The following is a 15137-nucleotide window of genomic DNA, read 5'->3' as shown; positions in this document are numbered from 1 at the left end:
TCCAAAAATAGGCTTCGCATCCATCCGTCTTTAAATCACCAGCATTACATCACTATCTCCTGCCTCATAAGCCCACTAAAAGAGAAAATTGACACCAAACTGAACTGAGGGACCTAACAAGAGGATAGTGACAGTTGAAATGAGACTTAGAGATTCCATCTCCAAACGTTATTGCCTGAACTAACTCATTTCAGTGAAGGAATAAATCTTGTCCCATCTATTTCAGAGCCTTCATTTCTCTTCTAATGATTCTTCCACTTTAACAGGCTTTGATTCAATAATTTGGGTGCTTTAAACCAAACATACAATCTTAAGTTGTTATCCATCACAAGTATAATGAAGTTGTATGTTAAAAAACTTAGAATTTTTATCTTGTGTCATCTGGACATCACCCTGAATCCCACATCTTTAAAAGTGAAAAAAAATATTTTTACCAATTATACGAGGTATCAAGAACAGTTGAATACTACTTTTTGAGTCCTGACCAACAGCAGAATAGGCTAAGGAAAATGTTGGCATGCAGACAAGCCTCTAAGGAACTCCAAGCTATGTTTGGAACTGTATCCTTAGGAAGGCTCAAAAGGAGCTTGACATAATTTTTATCAAATGTTCAAGGGCATACATATACAGTTTCAAAAGTAAGAAGAACTCTCACTATAAGAAGTCTCACTGAAACAAATACAATCAAGTCAAGGTGGCTCCAGATCCTCAGTTATCTAGTGAAGGGATCAATAAAATAATTTAAATTACAGGATTCCTTTAAAAAGAAAAAGTAACTCCGCTGTATCCTACTATACACAATACAGAAAACAAACTCCACTAACCATGGCCGCCTGCTTGCTTAAGAGGGAAACTACCTCTGGAAGTTAACATTTACTACTGTCTGTGCTAACAGATTCTACTATGAGATTGGTCTTGGGTTACCATCATTGAATGATGTAGTTAAGAACAATTTTTACCATAATTTGTGTATTTTAGAAAGTATTAACAAGTTGAATGATTGTTAAAATCTTTAATGATTTGTGGTGACTTTCACCATAAAGATGACAATATATTAGTTTATCAGATGCCAGATCGTGCAACGCATCATTAACAAGAGGGTGTTTTCTGAACATTTCCCAAACAAATACCAGCTGGTTTATTTTCAGCAAGCAGCTGTAGTCACAAGCATCTCTTATCTGATTCACTAAACTGATGTCAAATACATAATGTATTAAAATCTCTAATGTTCATTTATAACTTCTTTGTCTCAGAAGCATTATGCTATGTACAGTATACTGCAAAGATCCAAAATGATACGATCATCATTTTCTGACTTAAAAAAAAAAAAGTATCAGGAGTTTAGTAAATTTTCTAAAGTTTAAATAAATAGAAAAAATTATTATATTACACAACTATTCCAGATGTACCCTAGAGATTATCTGATTATAAGATAAGGAATAGCACATTTCTTATCTGTCAAGAGTACTTTGAGATCAAGACAGCTGAAGAGGATCATTTCAATGGATTAATAACTTTAGGCCACTTCATTTGAACCATCATATCCACACATTCAAAATCCAGACTAAACCAAACACACTGGGCTATCTGGAATTCACTGGGTATTTTAGGCAAAGCAATATTGGTGCTCACTGAAAATCTGCTGCTGCTCATCTTAGAGGCCCCTGACCCTTGCACATCTCCAACATAACTGTAGAAATGCCAGTGACCAGCATTGCCTTGTAAATGGTGAAAACATTTGCAAACGGTACTTGCATCACTTTCCAGCCCCTTTCCATGGGAAAGGGGAAGGGGTAGGGGGAAACCCCAAACCCAAAAACCAACCCATCCTACTCTTAGAATTCAGCTGTGTCTCTGTCTCCTTTGGGGAGCAAGCTGGCTCTAACAGACTCAGTCTCTAGTGTCTGCCACTTTCCCACTGTAATTGTAAAGCTGGGATCAGGGAATACACATGTATTTGTTCCTCTCTATCACTAAAAGGAAAATGTCTCCTGCTATTTGGTCAGCTTGGAGTATCCCTCCACTGGACAAGATCTCAGTTCTCTAGAGTAAAAGCATAGCTTACAGGGGGAAATCAGAAGAAAAAAAGATTTCTGGAAAGGGGAATAACTTCAAATTTAGTTTATTTTTTCTAAGCAACCTGTTTAAAAAAGAAAAAAATCTTGGTCACAGTTAAAGAAACAGAAATTCCTTGAATAAAGCACAAAATTAAAAAGCCGTTTCTCCCTATCATCAAAAAGCTATAGTTACTTCAAGAAGAGCTGATAATGACAATCTACAGCTTTATAAAGGGAAAAGGGATGAATATCAATACGTGTGAGAGCTGCTGGTTATCAGCAAATAATTTAGAACTCTTCTACTAGGCATGTGTCTACCAATGCATCAATTGCTCGAGTTGCTCATTCCACAGCTAAACTACTGCACAAGTAGCAATTGCAAAACAATTTTTTACATAATGTTTAACAATCAATCAAAACATATCCATTGCTTTTCAAATGAACCATTTTTCCTTTCATGTTAAACATTTAATAATAGGTTTATTCTTAAACTGACTGATGATAATTCTTTGTCTTCATAAAAATACAAATGGAAGAGGGAAGTTCAGTATCCCACTCTCCTGCAGCATGTGCAGTTTATGCCACTCAGTGAGTCAAAGGGCAAGTATCTCTAGATATTATCTAGTTCATATTTTCAACCTACGGCAGGATAAACCCAGGTCATTTCTGTTTTACTCACCCAAGATGATCAAAGAACCAAAGAACTGCAAGGTAGCCTGAAGAAGTTTTGTCCTAACCTGTTCATGTTCATCATGGGAAGATTATTGAGTTTTGGATCCATTTGTGTGCCTAACTAGCCTTGCTGTATTTCTTACCTAACCTGAAACTTTGTTTAAATTTCAGTCTGTTCTGTTTTAGATGTTCTGTTTAGGTTGGGGGGTGGAAAACAACCAACACAAAAAATTTCCCCTCTTTGTAATGGTCATTTATGGAGGTGGGGGTGGAGGGGGGTGGGGTATTTTGTTTTGGTTTAGGCTTGTTTGGGGGCTTTTTGGTTTTGGAGTTGTTGTTTGGGGGGTTTTTTTTGGGGGTGGGGGGGGAGGTGGGGGTTTTGGTTGGTTGGTTGGGTGGGTGGGTTTTTATTGCTAAACCACCTCAATCTTTAGGGATTTGGAGCCTGAAAAGTACTCAAGAAATGACAAATCAAGTGAGACTCCTCTTTAACTAGATCAGTTCTATATTAGCCAAGAATTTTATTTACAGAGTAGGAATATAGCATACTTCCCCCCACCCCCAATAGCTGGGTCCATAGATGATTAACTGATGATACCCAGGGCTTTGATACTTCAATACATTGTACTGCTAGCCACATACTCTTACCTCAAGCTTTTTTGGATCATTTCCAACTCCACTGAAATTTACCAAAACAAACCACAGTCCTATCAAAGAGGGGCACCATAATAAGATTAATGAAACCCAAATGTAAGAACCTTCTTTGCTTCCCAGATCAGAGGTATCATGGTGGTTTCCTTGTAAGAAGTGAAGGCAGTTTAATATTAAGATTTCTCTCTTAGCTTTAAAACCATTGAGATTTTTCCTTCCTGAAAAACTAACAGTTCAGTATTGAAAGGTCTGGATTTCACTACGTAATTTCTTTAGGGAATTACTATTAAGTTACCAGCTCACTAGCATGACCACTTGGGGTCCTATTATGGCCACATACATTTGAATGTAAAAAATTGAAGGCTTCAGTGTCTGGAGAGACTCTGGTTTGACTAAACTTTAATTTTAGAATTCTCATAGGCACACCAACTGCATAATTCAGCACTAAATAACATTAGCTTGGTGAAGAATTAGAAGATGCAGAAGGCTACAGAAAGGAAGGCAGAAGAGAGCAGGAGTAGATTTGTATTTGAGCATATCTGACAAAACACTTCAGCAGAAAGTCAATCTCTCTTCAGAGGTTAGGGTGCGTAGCTGGGTACTCTCTTTACTAATGCCAAGCCTCTTGGCTTCATAAAATCTCCTGCTGTGATGGGATTAAAACATTTTTGCAAAAGATACAGAGGAATAAGGTCAATCACAGATCACGAAATAACCCTCACCCCAGCTCTGTCTGCTGGGGGTTGGACTCTCCAGCCTAATCTTATTCAAACAAAAAGCCATATATATAGCCTGTGTCCTGAGTATCTAAAGCTGTTTCACATTACTGGATCTACTGTAATCCTTCTGTTTTTAACAAGTCCTGATGCACAAAATTGTGCTCCCAGTTCAAAGACAAGACATGTAGGTTTAGAGACCCACAGAGGTTCCTATTACATGATTCTGGGGTCAGGTTCCCCACCCCCTGCCCCAAGGTGTTTCCAAACACTTTTTAAATAGGTACTGGAATGGATATGTGTTGCATAGATTTTGTTATTCATTTCGTTATTCATTGCTGTCAGGAGAAATCACTGATGGGTCTCATGTCTCAGTGAACAGAGCAGGATGTTCATATGAGAAACACACACTTACATTAGGAGGTTGCAGGAAGCTTCTTCTATTGCCTAATCTTTACCTGAAAAAAGAAAACATAAATTAGAGGTCTTTAATAGAGAGGCTCGCAAAATCATTCAATGGAGATATTAATCCACAAGCGCTTGTTGTGTGGGAAGAGGTGTATTCTCCATGGGAATCTTATTGAACTCCTCAGAACAGAATAGTTCAGTTTGGGGAGCACCTAAATTTCTATTTGACTTCCCCCGCCCATATAGTTACAAAAGCGTACATTACTTTGCAGTACATACTTCTGCCACAAAACCACCAAAGAAAAAAAAATGCAATAATCAGTAACATTTATAGCATCAATTATCAGCTACCTGTTGAATTTCCAGTTTCCAAAATATCTACTTAGTAAACAGTATTGTAATTGGAAAGCTTTACAATCAATACCACGTATTTTCAGATACACAAATTTCACCATAAAGCAAAACCTTGACAAAACTAATGTTTGTTTGGTGAGAAGCTTCAACATTATGTCTTTTCATTCAGGTTTTCTTTTAAGTATCAGCCCAAAAATGATGAATTCTGAATTTTAATTAGATCTCCTCTTCAGAACAAGCCACAACTCTATCCTTACAGATAGCACAGCTAGAACTAATGAATCTTCTAAAAGGGTTACATGAAACAATATTAACTTCCCACTGCTATAGAGTAAACCAATGCATTTTCTGGAGACTAGAAAAGCAAGGATATTTCTCATTTTTGTATACCACTAGGAGCTCCTTGTTAGGACCTATTTTAGCTACACAAGTATTTTAGCTCCAAGAGTAAGAAAAAAATCCATACCATATAGCTCAGTGCAGACGATGATCAGAGTGATTTTGTAGTGTGCAAGGAAGGGACAATATGACCCTATGCATTTCACTCTCAATTACACTACTCCATTACAGGAGAATGGAGATTAAACATTCCCATCATGCACAAGATGTATGCAGCTGCCTCTTATTATTTGGTGAAGGTCATGAATAAGGCCAAACCTATGACTGTATTCTAGCTAAGTAATTCAGCAGTCCCTTTCTCAAATGTGATTTGATAATGAGTTATTAGGAAATACAAGCCTGGGGTAAGAAATATGCCAATGTTTAGGAGACGAGTACGTGCAACAATCCACACTGTTACTCTAAATTAGTGACATGAAGGTTTCTCTGAGCATAAGTACAAAGCCACCATGAACAGAATTAACCTAATGTGGCATTTTGTCAGTTTACAGAGCGTTTAACAACACTTGAAATTGCTTTACCTAGTAACTCACTGATTCCATTAAATCCATCTATCCAGGTGTGCACTTTGTGGGACAGTCATTTCCTCATCAGTAATTTGTCTATTCTTTTGTTGCCATCAATATGATTTACTGTGATCCAATAAAATTATTTTGGTTTCATAAAAGTAACATAAGCATCTATGAAGAGGAAATATTTTCTTTCAGAAACATAATTCCAGTGTTTACGGTCAACTTTTGTTGAATCAGAAGAGTAAGGGAATTCATACACTGTTCTGTATTCTTCCAAAGCACCTTTCTCAAATGTAAACAAAAAGTTAGCAACAATGTGCACAACATTAGGTATTAGGAAAGCATAAATTCTAGTTGGTAGGGACTACCTTGTATTTTAGAATACAAGGACTCCTTCCTTTTTTTTTTTTTTTTTTTTTTTTTTTTGACTACTCATGACCACCCTAGAATGTTCAGTCTAGCACTAGTACCTGGATTAGAACTGCCATATGTCAGAGTTGACACCCAGAGTTTGGGTTACAATGCCCTGAAATGACCACTTGGGACTGCCTTAATATCAGCTACTGGGAGCAATGCCAGAGCAAAATACTCAGCTGACAAGTTTCAGCAGTTTCTGAGCACCACATTTAAACCGGGTTCTGTACTAAAGATAAAAAAATAAAAAAAAAATCTTCCCAAGATTGAGAAGGTAACAAAAGTAACTCCAAGGAAAAATAAGAATAAACTAATTCATGGATAATTTCATAACAATTCTGTGAAACCAAGTCTGGAGAGAAGCTGCAATAACCAATCACTCCAGCAGCAATCCTCAAAGAAAGTCAGAACACTGGGACAGGCTTCTTGAGACAGAGAGGTTTCTTCAGGAACACATCTTCAACATCACCACATTAACATTTGGAATTACAACATCAACAGAGCAATTGTTTGCTTGTTTTTGACTCCTGCTTTTACTTTTTTGAAACTTCAACAGTTTACTGTCTTAGTGGCTAAAGATCAAGCAAGAATGGATCCTCCTGTCCCAAATATTCTGTGCATACAACGCAGTCCATGTGCCCTGCCCTGAAGGGCCTCCATGGCCCAACACTAGGGACAAATACCAAGTCATATGTAGCTTTTAATATTCACCACTGCCAAGAACAAGGGAAGGAAGATAAATGCTGATTCTCTTTTTTCTGAACTAGAAGGAGATATCTAATAAACCCATTCCAACAGAAAGGGATCATTTTACAGGGCGCCAGATCTCTGGAGAGATTATCGTGCATGTTCTTTGCTGGATTTTTTTTTTGTTTACTTTTACCATTTCCTTACTTTTTTCCTCTTCCGTTCATGGCTAGCAGATTTAATACTGCTCTTTCAAAAGCCATTATAATTATAGAATCCAAGCTGTTAAAAGAAATCTTAATAAAAAAATCATCCTCACCACATAAAAGGAAACACCAAAATATTTCATCTTCCTTATTAATCCCATTAAAAACCTTCTACTCTTTATCCTGCAAAAAAGCATACCCATATTTTTCCAGCTAACAAATTTGAAAGTATAAAGGCAACTTTAGAGGCCAATTTAAATATGATGTATATATACACACACATATATATTGTGGGTATAAACACTAGTTGTCAAGCCAACATTTTAAAGAGACTGACGAACATTAACAAAAAGCCTAGCCATCTACTAATTAAGCTTTATACTTGAACATATTTCAGGTATGTTTTAGAAATATACTAATATTTCAGTTATTTGACCTTCCTTGATATCACACCTGTTTGTTCCTCAGCATGTCTCAGAATCATTATTTAAGACTAAAGCAGATAGACACATGAAAGATACTTAAAAGTAACCGTCAAAGGTTACATGAAGGATTTCAGCTCATGATATTAAAACTCCATTGGTTCTCAGTTCCATGAATTTTTATTCTGTTGCGTGGCTTCAGTGCCCACCATTTTGATTCTTTGGAATAAAGAACATAGGATTTAAAACCCAAAGGTATAAGCTCAGGTTTACAGGGCAAAACCCAGGACAGCCTTTTAAACAAGAAGTAGCAAGAAACTTGATTCTTGTGGTGGGTTTTTCATCATGAACTAAAGCAATAAATTAGTAATTATCATTAATAATCATGTATCTTCAAGGATGAAGAGGGCTTAAAGAAAAAGTATAGAAAAATCAAAGCAGCAAGCACAAGTTTTATATATCTATCAGGAACTTTTTAGATGGATTTGGCATTTGAAACATTGAAGTGAGGAGACATTCATTTATCTTTGTATATGGTTTTTTTCCCTAAATTTGTCTTCTCAGCAAGTTACTAAGACCAGTGGAATAAAGGCTATAACTTCTTTATGAAAGAGTTTGTATATATTATTTATAAGCTGTTACATAAGCACGTCTACATAACAGGACTGATATTCCATCATTTAAAAAAATGCAGTAACAAGAAGGATTTGTTTGTTCAAAGTATTGTAGATTTTTAAAATTAGCATCTATATTTTTATCCTTTGGACACATCCATAACATTAAGATTTATACTCCTACCAGTAATTTATAGTAAGATATATTCTATATCTAGGATATCTGAATTTCAATGTGGACTGATTTTAATTCCTACTGACATCGGTGCATCCTATTTATTAAGTCCCAGTAAGAACAAATACAGCTCCACAACACCAAGAAACATGTACAGAAGTATGAGACAGGAGCCTAAAGGCTAAAAACTATCCTGAAAGCCTGTCATGCTACCTGCCACAGATGATTTAAAAAAAAAAAACAAACAAACTGATTTATGAAATATTTCATAATGAATCGGTCTTTTGAACTTGTCACTATTTTAATGCTACATCTTGCATCAAAAAATTTCAACCAAAACACTACCATTACCTAAAATATAACCTTCTCCCTACTCCAATCAGACATTCCTAACTGTGAGGTAGGAGCAAACATAACTTACCAAACCCATCCAGGACATTTATTTAGTCCATCACCTATATGCACAGCAAATATGTCAGCTACAAGGTTTAAATTTAGCCACAGAGATCTTTCAGTGTTTCATTCCTGAGAAAAGGCTCACAATTGTAGCTCGCTCTGAGAAAACTGAAATCCAAAGACTACTTACAGAAGCAGTTTTACTGTATGCTTTAGTCATTCTGTTAGTTACAGAGTTTGCTTTTTTTTTATGAAGATATGCAAAACTACATTCTTCTAATGAAGCAGTAAAAACCTGACAACACTTCAAATCGCTTTTACTAAATGGGAGTATTTAATATTTTTCTGTAATTGCTAAACCAAAGACTAATCATACACATCTGTGACAGCTAATGGGTCTGTATTAGTTAAGCTAGTCAGACAGGATTTAACCTTCATTTCTGTTCAGGTGATGTCCACAAATCATTAAAGGAGAGAATTACCTGCAGTGTATCCAAGAATACAGTGCAATTCAGGGGTTAGCGCTGCTTAATAGCTCTACGAAAAATAATAATTTTTTCCTCTTCAGTTTTTTTAAGTTCACTTTGCCTACATACCTACAAAAACCTTAGCAGCAGTTAAGGGATTGGTCATTTAAGACAACTGCCCAGCACGCCAAACACCTTATTTCTATGCTTCCATACTCCCATCTCTTGGACTCATTGTTTCAAGCCTTCCACTTAGAGGACTGGATCAGAGAACTTTTTCCTTGTAGTTTTGTAAGGCAGCTCTCAAAGCAGGTCCTGTTGCAGCTTGATTACTCAGCGCTACAGTAATTCAATTTATGATTATGTGGCTTGTCAAACCTATGCTCTCTAACATGTGAAAAATTAAAATACACTGAGAAATTCAAATATCTGTAAAGTTCTACCATTGTGTGGGAGTGAGATGAGCTTAGACCAAGTTGAAAACACAGAATAGTTGTTTGAAAACTGAAACTTTTATTTTTAAAAAAATCCTTATGCACACAAGCCTTAAAGTAGCAGCTTCCAGTAAAAGTCATTTAAGAGCAGCTTCCACTAGAGCAGACTTTAGGATGGATACTTTAACAGATACTGCCACAGTTTAGTGACATGAAAAAAACCAACTATAATACACAATAAAGTAAGAAAATCATAAAGAAATAAAGTAGCAAGTAATTTTTGTAATATCAAAAGTTTCTAGCAAGCTGCTTGAGATTTTTTTTAAACTATCTCATGAAGTTGAATTCCAGCCTACTAGTAAATGGGACTCACTGGGGTAACAGTGTGCTGAGTCTGAGGAAGGAGAAAAATGCCAAGAGGATATATAAACACATTAAACGTAATTTACATTCTGCTGAATTTAGTGTCTGCCAAGTCTGGCATACTGCTTGAAATGTTGTGTTTATCAGACATCTGGGCAAAATTTAGGAAAGTTGGGAGATACAGAAATTTCAAAACCATTTGGAAGAACCTCATAATAATTTGTTGTCATGCTTCATGATAGGTCTTTTTATAACACAATGACTATATGGTCACTATGAAACTATGATAACATTCTGATCCTTGAAAGTAAAAAAAAAAAAAAAAAGAAAAAACACACCACAAAAACCCCAACTTTTTGCAACTGAGTGTTTAGGGAATTCCAAAAGGATGGGAATATTAAAACACTTAAGTTTTGGAAGACAGTCTGCATCCATAATCTTTAAACCTAAGATTTAGAGAGGTCTGCAGGACAAAAGCAAATAAATATTTTTTCTACCTTTAACATTTTTTCCAGTATTACCTTTTTTTCCCCAGCATTTTTTAAAAATCTTTTATGGGAAGATAAAAATTTCTTGAAAATTGTTGAACACAAATTTGAGTGTTGTTGCAATATTCAACAGTGCATTGTTTAAGGTACTCAGCTTGTGCTGAATAGTCCATAAATACTGAAGAAAGCAAAACTCACAAAAAATGCCCCCACAGATTAGGCCAGTGAACTGGTCTGATCCTTGCCTTGATTATGGCACAGCTTTTTTAGATTTTCATCTTCAATTCTTGCATTTCAGAAATTTCTGTAAAGAGAAGCCAACAACACAAAAAAAAGGCTACTGAGCTTATAGTATTCATTTGTGAGAACGATGTAAAGCTTGGCCCATGAAAACAGTCAGCATTCCTCTTGTTTCCAGTAGGGCAGGACTTCGCTTGCACTTCCCCGACCATTATTTTCCTAATAGGTGGGATATCAAACTGCAGCATTTGCAAGATGACCGTACTTGTGGAAGAACATTTTCTCCAAAAAGTAGACATAAAACTGAAGACATACTTGTATCCCCAGGTCTGCTGCAAGCCCAATAGCCAGGGAACATAGTAAACCAAAGAAAAATAAACATGAAAGTTTTATCACCTTGAGACATAACCATGCCCTGTTCTCTCATCTTCCCACAGTTTTGGGGACATGCCTTGCTTCTCATGTGAAAGGCCCGCAATTCCATTCACCCTCTTTAAAATAATTCCTCTATCTATTCTCTCACCACCTTTATACACCTTTTTTTAGAAAAAGACAAAAAGCACCACCACCAAAAGCCCCACCCTCAAAACCCCCTACACAATGCACCCTGAGCATACACAGCCACGGCAGGAAAGCATTTCCCACCATAACTTTGTAGGCTGAACTTTGAACCTATAGCTCCTAGGAGTCCTGCTGAGTCTAGCTCAGTAAGTAGCTATACCTCCGCTAGTAGAGAGAAACGTGAGTTTTAAAACAAGACTAATGCTCAGAATCCTGGCCAAATAAGGCAAAACCTCAACAAGTCACATTCTCCTGTACTTCGGATGGTTTCCAGTAAGCCCAGAGCCACATATTAAAACCACCTGAAAGTGCTGATGGCTTGAATTCACCAGACAAAAAACTGAGATTACAATGGGCTAAAAGGAACCAGGCTAAACACAACAAAACCTTTATGTTTCAACAAATATTTGCCCAAAGGCTACAACTGAAGTCTCTGGTTAATAACTTGATCACCTCACAGATATATAGCTTATGTCAGCATGTGGTCCCACACCCACTATTCTAATCCCATTCCTGGAACTACCTAATGGTTTTTTACTTTCATGCTTTTTCTTTCCTGAATAAACGTTTCTTTAGCTAAAAGCATGTCTTGGCTACACCAGAGATTTCAGGCTGTATTTTGCTACACAATATAAAGTAGCAAACACACTTTTGGCCTGTACAAAACAAAAAAAAATAAATAAATAAATCTAAGGTTGTACAGAAATCCCAAAGCCTCAAATACACTATCAGCCAGTTCCCTCCCAGAGCAGGCTGCTGCTGCCCTGATGGTTTTCAATTCCTGTTGGGAATAATCCATAAAATGTTCAGGAAAAAAAGCATCTAGAAATGTCCATTATGTTTTTCATGCTTATCTGGGGAGGTCTCTTCTTTAGTTAAGAGAATAATTTCAAGCAAAGGTTAATTACGCACTAGCCTTCTAAGAGCCTATAAAGGATTTACAATAGGTTGTTGGCATCATGTTGTAGCACTGATCACCTCCCTGCATGCCTGCAAAAAAACTTCAGATTTAGCTCTGCATAAAGCAGCTATCAACTTTTTCCTTATTCTCCCTATAATTAAAAAAAAAACAACAAACAACAAACCAGAAAACCTACTGTTCTGCAGTCTAAATTCATTAACAGGCTACACATAGCAATGAATTGCAGATCTCCTAGAATCAGTGGCAAAGCCTCTGTTAACTTGAAATCAGCCCAGATTTGTCCAAAAGGAGTGAAGTAAAAGAATGACATCTAAGGTTCTCAAGGTTACATAGAAAATATGAACAAAGGGGAAAGTTCTTTTACCAGCAGCTCCCTGCAGCTTTCCTTCACAGCCCACGTTCATCCACCCAAGGAGCCTGAGGCAGTGACCGGCTGGCAGCCACACACAGAATTCACTTCTGTCCTAGAAGCAACTTCACCCAACTCCACTAGTCAATACTCGTTATTGATAGGTGAATATGCACCCTAGATACCATATTCTTCTTAAGTTTGTGAATTTTCAGGATTTCAGAACAATATTAATAAAGACTATGAAAGGCCTGATTCATTACAGGAAATAGACTAAAACTTTTCATGGGATAAATTAGTCTTTTTATAAATATTCATAGCAACAGAAGACTATGAGAAAAAAAGTTATTGAAAAACTGAATACACCACAGGTATCTTTCAGGTACCATATCTACCATGTATATATTTTTTAATGCTGCACATGCCTAATTATGTTACAAACCATAATGGGACTACAGAGGTAGTTGGGTACAAATCACAAATAAAAGCATGGTTCTGAACTGCATCAATACAAGAATTGCTCTAGCAGAGCTCAGAGTAGCATGTGTGCAAAGAAGTTCAAAACAGAGTAAACAGATTAATATCTTATGCACATTTAAAATCTGTAACACTAGTTAAGCATTTATGAGCTAAATTACAGGTCCATGTTTTGAGTTTGGATTAACAATAAAGCAAACCTCACGCAACACAAATGTTACAAAAAAGCAGCCAACGTAAAATTCACATTTTGTCTTTTTGCCAGATGATAAAAATGATTCCCCACATGGAAATTAGATTCTTCAGACCTACCATACTGAATCATTTAATTTGTCTAAGTACTCCTAATGCAGTTGCACACTGCAATGAGCATTTGAATTTTAGATTAAGCAAATGAAGGGCAAGGTATCTCTTCATACACAGTTAGAGACTACTTAACAGCAGGGTGCCACATTGCTTATAGAGACAGACAGTAACCTAGCGCAATTTTTCATCTAGCCATCAGAAAAACAGATGTATCTTTTACCAATATTGGTTTTACTTAAATAGCTTCCCTCTTATATGTAACACTGTCTCATAGCTAATGCATAGAAATAACCTGGTATAGGGTAACTACAATTTCTATTTTGACTCACTGCCATTCAAAATTTCACCCCATTCTAACTTTTAAAGGTCTCTTTAAATAAATTAGTTCTGTTTAGGCAGGGCAGGTCTTCCAACTGTCAAGTTTAAAGTTTGAACACAGAGTATTTAGAGAGAAGTTAAATGATCTTAAAATCTCTTAATAGTCTTAAACTACTTAGTGCATATTTACTAACCCTAAGCAGCTCAGGCACGGCTGAAATAATTCTAAGTATACTTTGTGTTCCATTAAACAAAAAAAAAAAAAAAAAATAGAAGAGCAGAAGTCTAGGCAAAAGGTTTCTAAATTATATCATAAAGCCTTTATTAATAGTCTGAGTTATTGCTACCCTTTTTTACCAACAATTAGAAGTAAAATAGACCCTGAACGCTACTCATCATAGATCATGCAGGCACTCAACTATGACCTGGAGATATCATCATTATCACAACAACAAGAATTACAATAATAATACAAAAAAGTAGTGCCATCTTCAGTACTTCATCTAATTACGAGTGAATGCAGACATCAGTTTAGTGAGAACTGAATACTCCATTGCTTTCTGGAGAAAGAGAGATCACCTATTAGATTTAAGTGGCCAGAAGATGTTGTCAACAAAAGGAAATAAATTGAAAACATCATCAGACAGATGAAAGGCTGTTATGCAGGGGAGAGAAATTTCTAATATGAGGATTAGAATATACTTAAAATCCATTTGACACCTTCTTTCCCCAACCACATTCTCACTATCAATTGCTCTGTTTCATGTGGTTTTAATGTATACTGGTCATTCTCATGTTACCATAAGCACGATCTTACTCATTTTAAGCAAAGAACCCAGTCCTGAGTTAATTACCTTACAGCCTGGCAGGTCTGCAGGCACTTTGTGACCCTTACATGGTAACGTGCACTGTGTTCAGTAATACCACCCCAGTCATTAGGTAGATGGGGGGCACTGACAGTTTTCCATAGGCATCAGAAGCATGCACGTGGTTATTGCAGAGGTTTAACTCCACAGTCCTGCATGGCTCTAAAATCCATGAAAAGGATGAAAAACAGTTGAACAGAGATTAAACATCTGCGCACTATCCAAGTGCGCCTTGTCTCAAGTACAGCTGGATATCTTGGAAAAGACTCAGTGGATGGGCTAGGTTAAAGTGAAATATTTTAGTACTAAGTCTCTCAGAAGTGGTCTGATTGCTTGAATGACTGTTTCTCGTCCTACTACACTATTTAGGAACTGCATGGGATAAGTTAGCAAGTCACCTGCTTTCCCTGACAACTAAACACAGAACGGTTTACTGGTACTACAAATACTAGACGGGAAAAGATTTTTAACAATCTGCAGTGCACCTGGAAACCTAACACAGGGCTTCATGTCTACTGCCAGTAGACTTCAGTTAGAGAAAACTGAAGTTATATTTGCTAGCCCTATAAGACAAGCTGTCATTTTGTCAAATGATTTCTTACTAAACCTGACTGCAAGCATAAAGCATTAACATAATTCATTAGAACAATTAGAATGCATCCT

General features: G+C 36.5%; 1 protein-coding gene across 3 annotated transcripts in view; it reads right to left on the bottom strand.

Annotated features, from left to right (window-relative positions):
• Positions 1 to 15137, bottom strand: part of FHIT (fragile histidine triad diadenosine triphosphatase) — a 613787-nt gene that overhangs the window by 490148 nt on the left and 108502 nt on the right. For all 3 annotated transcript variants that reach the window (XM_055805410.1, XM_055805409.1, XM_055805411.1), the window contains one exon: positions 4512 to 4554. The gene's annotated coding sequence lies outside the window, so the exon portion shown is untranslated. The remainder of the gene's footprint in view (positions 1 to 4511; positions 4555 to 15137) is intronic.

The sequence above is a fragment of the Falco peregrinus genome, chromosome 5, assembly GCF_023634155.1.
Source record: "Falco peregrinus isolate bFalPer1 chromosome 5, bFalPer1.pri, whole genome shotgun sequence".
Taxonomy (NCBI): Eukaryota; Metazoa; Chordata; class Aves; order Falconiformes; family Falconidae; genus Falco; species Falco peregrinus.
The sequence above is the reverse complement of the archived record's forward strand: the minus strand, read 5'-3'. Positions and strand labels throughout refer to the sequence as shown.